Source organism: Dendrobates tinctorius, unplaced genomic scaffold (genome assembly GCF_039654945.1).
Source record: "Dendrobates tinctorius isolate UK_male_01 unplaced genomic scaffold, ASM3965494v1 ptg000032l, whole genome shotgun sequence".
NCBI lineage: Eukaryota > Metazoa > Chordata > Amphibia > Anura > Dendrobatidae > Dendrobates > Dendrobates tinctorius.
Window position 1 is genome coordinate 21792139 of NW_027361700.1, and position 10511 is coordinate 21802649.

Genomic DNA, 10511 nt, shown 5'->3' on the forward strand with positions numbered 1-10511 from the left:
CTGGTGAGAAAATTAGAACATCATCCATGTAAATCACAACAAATTTTCCAATGTAATCAGAGAAAATACCAGTCATAAAATTTTAAAAAACAGCAGGTGCATTGCATAACTCAAATGGCATGACAATATTTTCAAATAGACCCTCAGACGTTAAGATCACCGTTTAACACTTATCACCATCCAGATGCGTATCAAACTGTAAGCCCCTCTAAGATCAATTTTAGAGAACCACTTAGGCTCCAGAAGCTGATTATATAGGTCGGGGATGAGAGGAAGTTGGTTTGTATTTTTAACAGTGATTTTGTTTAGTTCTCGGAAATCGAGACACGGACGGAGGCCGGAATTTTTCTTTTTTACAAAGAAAAATCTGGCAGCTACAGAGGAGAAAGAGCGGATATGACGCTTCTGTAAACTTTTGTTAACATTCTTTCATGGTGGCCCATTCAAGCCCAGACAAATTGCAAAGGTAATTTGGCATGAGGGACAAGATTGATAGCACAATCATAAGGATGATGGGGAGGTAGTATCTCTGCCTCATTTTCTGAGAGCACATCTCTGAAGTCCTTCAGACTTTATTTCTTGTAACAATTGGGGTCCCAATTAACAATTTCCTTCTGACACCAATCAATAACAGGATTGTGAATATGCAACCATGGAAGATCCAGCACCAACCCAGCAGGTAAATTTTCCAAAAGAAAACAGGAAATGGATTAAGAGAGGAGTGCTCCCACTTGGAGTATGAAATCCACCGTTACCCTTTTGACCACATTCCAGGTTAAAGTGGATCTGTCACCCCATTTTTGGCCTATAGGCTGTGGCCACAGCCATCAGGGGCTTATCTCCAGCATTCTGTAATGCTGTAGATAAGCCCCCAATGTAACCTGAAAGATAAGAAAAAAAAAAAAAGAGTTAAGCTGGAGTCACATAGCAATCTCGCTAGCGAGATCGCTGCTGAGTCACAACTTTTGTGATGCAACAGCGATCTCACCAGCGAGATCGCTGTGTGTGACAGCGAGCAGCCCCCCTGCCGGTATCGCTGATCGCTGTTAGAAACCTCTGGACATTTTTTTGGTCGCTGGGCTCCCGCTGGCCAGCATGCATCGCTGCGTGTGACAGGCGGGAGACCAGCGATCAGCTGTAAAAAATAGAATTAAAATAAAAAATATTGTTATTCTCACCTTCTGATGTCCCGCGCAGCATTCCTCTCTCCACGCTCCGGTCCCAGTGATCCTTTGCACGAATGACCGTGAGACTTCGTGCTCCCGCGAGACCGTGACTCTCGCGGTCATTCTCGCAAAGGATTACTGGGACCGGGGCGTGGAGAGAGGACGGCTGACGTCGGAAGGTGAGAATAACAATATTTTTTATTTTAATTCTATTTTTTACAGGGATGGCAAGCGATGCCGGGCGCTCGGCATCGCTGTGCTGATCGCTGGTGAAGCTGTGTGTGTGACTCCAGCTTTAGATTATACTCAACCCGGCGTCCGGTTCGATTGGTGTCGCCATCCGGTCCGGCACCTTCCATCTTCTAGCGATGACGTCCTCCTTCTTACTTCTGCCTCAGCTCCTGTGCAGGCGTAATGTCAGGAACACCGCACTGAACTTGCTCACTGAGCCAGTGCGCGTGTCCTGAGTAAAGCAAATTGTGCTCAGAGATACCTGTGGAGTGGGCAGCAGCAGAGAAGGTGCGTACTTCAGAACAGCAGAACCTGAAGCACGTGACTGCTGAGGGCGTGGTCTAAACCTCAGAAAGCTAGGAGCTGCAGGAAAACTCCTAATAAGCAGCAAGGTCTAAAAAATGTTTAAACCAAAAATATAATAAATATATGTATGTGTAAAATAATCATAAGCCCAACGCTAATCAGTATAGGATACACTGACTATATATACACATATAAAGAAACAAAGGAAAAAACCAGTGCATGAACATCCAAGGTAAATAGAAATATCACAGATCTTTATTAAAGACACAGATAAAAAATGGCATAATGGCATAGCAGGAGTGACACAAAAAAAAAAAACGCACAAAGATGAATAGTATACCTAAGATGTGTGTACATGATAAGACATATACCCATGTAGAATAGGCTGCCGACCAATCATTACAGCATAGAGGGTAAAATCCCCAGACAGTCAGCTACCAAGTAAAGGGTTAATAAGTTAGATTTGAAATGTAGTACTCATACCTAAAAAAGGACACTAGACATCTGGCGCAGTGAAAAGCCCAGCGTACGTTTCGGAAGCAGAGAGGCTTCCTTCCTCGGGGGTGTTTCAAAATGGTCGCTGTGTGTACTTTAAATAAGGGTCCCAATGAGAGTAAGCGCCAATCGGGGGAGCGCCCAACCTCCAACCCACCAACACACCTAGGCTGGCGCCGACAATGCACGGGGCCCCGTGAGGTCAGACGCCAGACCACAGGTAGATGGGGGTGGAGCGAGGGGCGCGTCATCAGCGCATGCGCAGACGCCATTAGCGTGATCATGGCCATCTTGGATGGGGGCATAATCAAGGGCAAGGTGTAATACACAATATATATCATCATGATTATGCAAAAAATGCGAACAATACCTCTAAACATGCGGTTATAACGAAATATAACTATATTAGACATATTTACTAAATAAACCAAAATGATGATTTAGTAAAAAAATATTAAAGATGACATAATATACACCAATTCTATAAGGGGACTATAGTTATAATAATGTACTAAATCCCACAATAAAACCATTATAATCACAGTGGGAGGAATTTTACCAAAATAGTATAGTATTATAACAATTCTGTATAAGATTTATTTATCCAAACAGATGGTACATGGAACAATAGTAATCAGCCCCACTACTAGCATTCCCCCCACATATATAGAGATACATAGACCAGTACCCATATATAAATTGCCAGAAGGACAAAAAATGTACAGAAGTATATAGATGTGTATAAATGACCTCCACTCAAAGTCTACCCACACAAAATTAAAGTCAAAGAAACAAAAATAATAACAGCAAAGAAATCCCATCTTCATTTATAGGGATGTCATCTTATTCATCAGAAAAACTGCGTCATTCATCAGAAGTCTCAAAAAAAATGGACCAAAGACAACACAGCCAGGGAAAATGCCAGATCTAAAACCTAAAATAAAAACATTAAAACCAACGACACAACATATGTCACTCCAAGAGTGTAACAGCACCAAAAAGGGGGGAAGGAGAGGAAAGGGAAAGAGGAAAAGGGAAGAGGAGAGGAGTAGAAAAAATTAGTCACAAGAATGCCCTTGATTATGCCCCCATCCAAGATGGCCATGATCACTCTGATGGCGTCTGCGCATGCGCGGGTGACGCGCCCCTCGCTCCACCCCCATCTACCTGTGGTCTGGTGTCTGACATCACGGGGCCCTGTGCATTGTCGGCGCCAGCCTAGGCGTGTTGGTGGTTGGGCGCTCCCCCCGATTGGCGCTTACTCTCATTGGGACCCTTATTTAAAGTACACACAGCGACCATTTTGACACACAACCTGAGGAAGGAAGCCTCTCTGCTTCCGAAACGTACGTTGGGCTTTTCACTGTGCCAGATGTCTAGTGTCTTTTTTTTTTTTTTGGGTATGAGTACTACATTTCAAATCTAACTTTTTAAACCTTTACTGGGTAGCTGACTGTCTAGGGATTTTACCCTCTATGCTGTAATGATTGGTCGGCAGCCTATTATACATGGGTATATGTCTTATGTACACACATCTTAGGGATACTATTCATCTTTGTGCATTTTTTTTGTGTCACTCCTGCTATGCCATTATGCCATTTTTTATCTGTGTCTTTAATAAAGATCTGTGATATTTCTATTTACCTTGGATGTTCATGCACTGTTTTTTTCCTTTGTTTCTTTATAGGAAAATTCCTAGCAGGGTAACTACGGGACAAAGTTACCAAGGGGCATAGACAGGGACGAAAGCAGACCAGGCTGGGGTCAAAGCACGAGATAGCACGACAAAACCAGAGGATTAGACAGGAAGGATAGTCAGGACATAGCCAATTTTTTTTTTCTCTCTTCTTCGTATATGTACCTACCTACTGTCAATGTAATGCCTTTATGCATCTGTATCTGCACTTGTTCCTGCCTTGCTGCTGTAATGCTATGAATTTCCCCATGGTGGGACGATTAAAGGATTATCTTATACAAGCGAGCAGAGAATAGTCAGGTCACAGGCAATGAGTCATACACAGAGAGGGTAGCGCAGTACAGAATCAACAGGCAAACTCACAACGGGGGGACAGAACCAGGTCAGAACCATATAAGCAAGCTATAAGACAACGAACAGGCACGGGCACACAGGGGTCAACACACTCGGCCAAAGGCAAAAGTATAACTGACGGGGATTGGAGTTTCTCAGGGGTATAAGAAGCTCTCCCTGAACCAAAGAGAGGCCACCATAATTAACCCCAGGCGTGCAAGTCAAAGCCTGCACTGGGCTGCAGACATTAACCCCTGACGTGCAGGTCAAAACCTGCACTGGGATCATGACACGTACTTTCTCTGCTCCGTTGAGTGCAGACTAAAGTACTGCAGTGTGCAGGCGCCGGACCTCTCTAACCTTTCCCAGCGCCTGCGCACTGCAGTACTTTACTCTGCCCTCAACAGGGCAGAGAAAGTACGCTTGTGCAGGAGCCGCAGAAGAAGTAAGAAGGACGTCATCTCTAGAAGATGCGAGGCGCCGGACCGGACCACGACACCCACCGCCCCCCCGGTGAGTATAATCTAACTTGTTTTTCTTATCTTTCAGGTTACATCAGGGGCTTATCTACAACATTACAGAATGCTGTAGATAAGCCCCTGATGGCTGTGGCCACAGCTTATAGGCCAAAAATGGGGTAACAGATTCCCTTTAAGGGTGTCTTGTCAAAAGCAAAGATTTGAATGGGTCATTCTAAATTGATTGTCCCTAGTCCTAACTTTAGTACCAGTCCCGAATCAAAACACTTTGCAGCAGACCTGCAGTCAATGAATTGCCAATGTTGATAACACTTGGTCCTTGAAGGATAACACTGTATTCATCAGTACTTCATCAGAGGAAGAAAAAGGCACTTGAAAGTCTGCGTGACCTCCTAGGCCGTCACCTAGACTCAGACGTTCTTTCAAGGGTTTGCTTACCTGAGGATGAGTTGGGCAGTTCTTGAGAAAATGTCCAGAGAGATCACAGCACAGATACAGCTCTGGCAAAAATTAAGAGACCACTTTCAAAAGTTCAGTTTGTCTGATTTTTCTCTGTATAGGTATATTTTTCAGTAAAATGTAAATTGTTCTTTTATTCTATAAACTTCTGACAACGTCTCCGAATTTCCAAGCAATAAATTTTGTATTTTTTTTCTGACAAAGGAAAATGGTCAAAATGGGAAAAAAAAAAAAAAAAAAAAAAAAAAAAAAAAAAAGTGCTTTCAGACCTCAAATAATGCAAAAAAACAAGTTCATAATAATTTAGAAACAACAATACTAATGTTTTAACTCAGGAAGAGTTCTGAAAGCAATATTTTGTTGAATAACCATGATTTTTAAAAACAGCTTTCATGCATCTTGGCATGCTTAAAACCAGTCTTTCACACTGCTTCTGGCAAAAATCTAAGCAGTTCCTCTTTGTTTGATGTCTTGTGACTATCCATCATCCTCTTGATTCGAGAGGTTTTCAGTGGGGTTGAGGTCTGGAGAATGGGCTGCCCATGAAAGGGTTTTGATGTGGTGGTCTCTTAATTTTTTCCAGAGCTGTAGAGTCCAAGATCTTGTTTAGGTTTTTTCCACAACACAAAGACTGGCAACGCTAACCTCCAATGGCTCCATCTCCAGGTAAGTATAATGGTCAGCCTGCTGTTCACTATGTCTCTCATAGAATCTGCCGTCCATTCATATGGCTTGGGTTATGGTCTCTGCCAGAAAACAAGGAGCGTCATGAAGGACCAGAGCGTCCTTAAGAGTTTCAGAGACGCCTTTGTGAAACTGGCACCTAAGAGCTGCATAATTCCACAGAACTTTGGTGGACCACTTCTAAAACTTAGTGCAGTAGTCCTCAGCAGTGCGGTCCGCCTGTGCCAGGTTCATGACCTTTACCTAGACGACAAGGATCCCATTGGGTTCCTGAGAGATCAGGCCTAAAGTTTCAAAAAGGCTTAAGGTACTGTCACACTTAGCGATGTACCAGCGATCCCGACCAGCGATATGACGCGGTCAGGATCGCTGGTACATCGCTAAGTGGTCGCTAGTGAGCTGCCACATAGGCAGATCTCACCAGCGACATCGCTGGGGACGGGGGTCGCTACTTACCTGTCAGATACGGCGATCCTGCGTCCTCCCGCCCGGCTCCACGTGTCGCTTGTCTTCACAACAGGAAGCGCCGCAGGAAGCTGACGACGAGAAACAGTCCTGGACGTTCTCGCGCGATCAGCGATAACCAGCGGGGGAGCGGCCGGAGGTAAGTATCATACACAGCGATATCGCTAGCAATATCGCTATAACGTCACAAGTTATAGCGATATTGCTAGCGATATCGCTTAGTGTGACATGCCCTTTACACCAAAGACCGTTCTGGAGCTTGTTGAGATAAGCAAAATGCCCAGGTCTGAGGACTTCCTCGCAGTAGGTACATGCTTATTCCCACCTCCTGGAACTTATCCCCTGATGACCAGGGACGCAGGGTAAAAAACAACCGACAGCTTTCACTGAAAACCCTAAACTGTTTTTTCTTCCCTGAAAATTTATCAGGGAGGGCCATTACAGGTTCAGGAGAAACCATCTGTACGTCAGAGGGTACAGATGTCACAGCCACAGCAGGCAATGGAGGACTTTAGGGAGTATTCATCAAATAATAATAATAATAATAATAATAATAATAATAATAATAATAATCTTTATTTATATAGTGCCAACATATTCCACAGAGCTTTACAGTTTCAAAACACAAGTCATAAGTAACAACGTTAACAATACAATAAATAAAGTAAAATAAGATGACCCTGCTCGTGAGAGCTTACAATCTACAAAACTAATCATCTGACCCTGCAACAGACATTGTGATAACTCCAGACTCTGACAATCCTGCATCATCAATGTCAAATTCAACACCTGGTCACACAGCATGTAAACAGGCTCCATACTGGCGAAAAAGAAAAAAGTATCAGTTGGCCTTAATGTGACGCTGATTCACTTCTCATAGACGAACTGTGAGTTGGGATAGTTGAGGAGTCCGAGATAAAAAGCATGGAGACTACGTCATAAACAGAGGGAAGATACAAAAGCGTTGTCAGGTCATGGTTGAAGGTTAAAATACCAGGAGGATAGCGGATCAGAGCAAAAGTATTAAACAGATGGGTGGTCAGAACGAGGTCAAGGGTCAGGCAGCGATAGATCAATGAGCAAAATACAAGACACAGAGGAACAAACCACACTTAGCTAAACCTCAGCTATCTGGGGACTGCCAGCTCAGTTAAATAGCTGAGCAATTATGGAAATTCAAAGCACCTGATGAGAGCTCCGCAACTCCTTGTCTCAGATTGGACAGCCGAGCTGTCAATCAAAACACAAACATCTCAGCACTCCCCTACAACAGATTGAGCTGTCAATTACTGCACAGCTAGCTCAGCAATAAGGGGTGGAATTGTTACATATCCCAGATTGATAAGTAACATCCTGTGCTGACTTATGTCACAACGTTGTCAAGGGGGACTTATGAGGTCTGCACCTCGACTACCAAAAGCTAAATATATTGTGTTTTTGCATGCTATAAACTATCAAAGGACAAAAAGTGACCTAATGGCCATTGTATTGCAAGTATACTTTTACATATGATATATTCAACTGTATAGGAAAGCACAGCAGACTGCACTTCTCTAGAAGGTATTGACCGCAAAAAAGGGAAGACATTTTTAACAATGAGACCCTGTGTGGGACAAATGCTGTGGCATCCATCAAGATTGTGGCTACTGTAAGACATACACTTCATGACAATTTATGACTAACAGTGAGTGCAAACACAGAGTGCACATAGCCTAAGAATGACAACACAATCCCATCAGTGTTGCCAGCCGTCCAGAAATTCCAGGACAATCTCTAAAAATGGGGTACATTTTCGGTACAATGAATGAAGGTACCTGTGAATTTGTTTTCAAAATTGTACAAACCTTTGTCAATTATGTTAATAGCAATTATCATTTCACAGTTTACAGAGAATGCAACTGATGTATTCATATCAGAATTATGTGCTATAGATATGTGTCACTTAAAATCATAATGATTTATTATAGGTTTCCAATGTGTCTGTGATTTTTTGGTAGGACAAGTTGGCAATCATGAACCCCACACTAATTATTATCCCTAGTGGAAAAATCAAAGTGAAGTCATATACTATGTAGTGTAGCTGCCCTCCAGGTAGCTACACTAATCAGATAAACATTTACTATGGCCACTAACAATTGGTCAAAACTAATAAAATCTGCACATGCACCTACCAGTCACAACCATTGCCTTTATAAATTCCACAGCAACATAACCTCAAATGTGAGAGAGTTATGCTGCCCTCTGCTGGGCAACTCCTGTATATCAACTAATGTCTGGCTGCTTGGTACCCCATCAATCCCTTAACAAAAATAGATACATGAATGAAAACATTGAGTTTTTTTTTTTTAAATTAAATTGTTACATTGTAATGGAGAGTTACATATATGTTTTGCCTGCTCCTTAATCATAGCTGAACTTACACATCATCCATTTAGTAACATCTGATGCATTTTTTTGGTAGATGGCATAGGCACAGCTCCCACCTATCCAAGATTTAGCAAGACTGTCCCGATCTGAAGGTTTAGTCCTGACTTCTAATACTCACTTGTCTCAGATGTCGTCATTGTTGCTCCTCTTCCTCCTCCTCCTGAGTCGAGACTGCATTTCTCTGCACGGACATAAATTAAATAATAATCATAGAATTGTAGAGTTGGAAGGGACCTCCTGGACCATCTGGTCCAACCCCCTGCTCAAAGCAGGATTCGCTAAATCATCCCAGTCAGCTGTCTGTCCAGCCTCTGTTTGAAGACTTCCATTGAAGGAGAACTCACCACTTCTCGTGGCAGCCTGTTCCACTCATTGATCACTCTGTCAAAAAGTTTTTTCTAATATCTAATCTGTGTCTCCTCCCATTCAGTTTCATCCCATTGCTTCTAGCCTTTCCTTGTGCAAATGAGAATAAAGATGATCCTTCTACAATGTGACAGCCCTTTAGATATCTGTAGACAGCTATTAAGTCTCCTCTCAGTCTTCTCTTTTGCAAACTAAACATTCCCAAATCCTGCAAACTTTCCTCATAAGACAGGGTTTGCAGACCGGTCACCATTCTGGTCGCTCTTTTCTGAACTTGCTCCAGTTTGTTGATGTCTTTTTTAAAATGTGGTGCCCAAAACTGGACACAATATTCCAGATGAGGTCTGACCAAAGAGGGGTAGAGGGAAATAATGACTTCACGTGATCTAGACTGTATGCTTCTGTTAATACATCCTAGAATTGCATTTGCCTTTTTTGCTGCTGCATCACACTGTTGACTCTGAACTGAATGGGAGGAGACACAGATTAGATATTAGAAAAAACTTTTTGACAGAGTGATCAATGAGTGGAAGAGGCTGCCACGAGAAGTGGCGAGTTCTCCTTCAATGGAAGTCTTCAAACAGAGGCTGGACAGACATCTGACTTGGATGATTTAGCGAATCCTGCTTTGAGCAGGGGGTTGGACCAGATGGCCCAGGAGGTCCCTTTCAACTCTACGATTCTATGACTCATATTCAGTCTGTGATCTATTAGTATACCCAAGTCTTTTTCACATGTGCTGTTGCTTAGCACTATTCCTCCCATTCTGTATATGCTTTTTTCATTTTTATTGCCCAGATGAAGTACTTTGCATTTTTCCCTGTTAAAAACCATTCTGTTAGTTGCTGCCCACTTCTCCAGTTTATTTATATCTTTTTGAATCCTCTCTCTCTTCTCTAGTATTAGCTATCCCTCCTAGCTTTGGGTCATCAGCAAATTTAATCAGTTTACCCTCTATTCCTTCATCTAAATCGCTGATAAAGATGTTGAACAATACAGGGCCCAGGACAGAGCCCTGTGGTACCCCACTTGAGACATTCTTCCAACTGGATGTGCAGCCATTTACGACCACTCTTTGGGTCCGATCACTAAGCCAGTTATGAATCCACCTAACAGTTGCCTTGTCCATTCCATACTTAGTCATTTTTTCAATAAGGATTGTATGAAAGACTTTGACAAATGCTTTGCTGAAGTCAAGATATACTATATCTACAGCATTTCCTTGATCCACCCAATCAGTGATACCGTCATAGAAGGAAATTAAGTTAGTCTGACATGACTTATTAGTTACAAACCCATGCTGACTCTGTTTAATCACTTCATTCTTATCCAGGTATTGACATACATGTTGTTTAATAATTTGTTCAAAGATCTTTCCTGGTATAGAAGTCAGACTCACCGGCC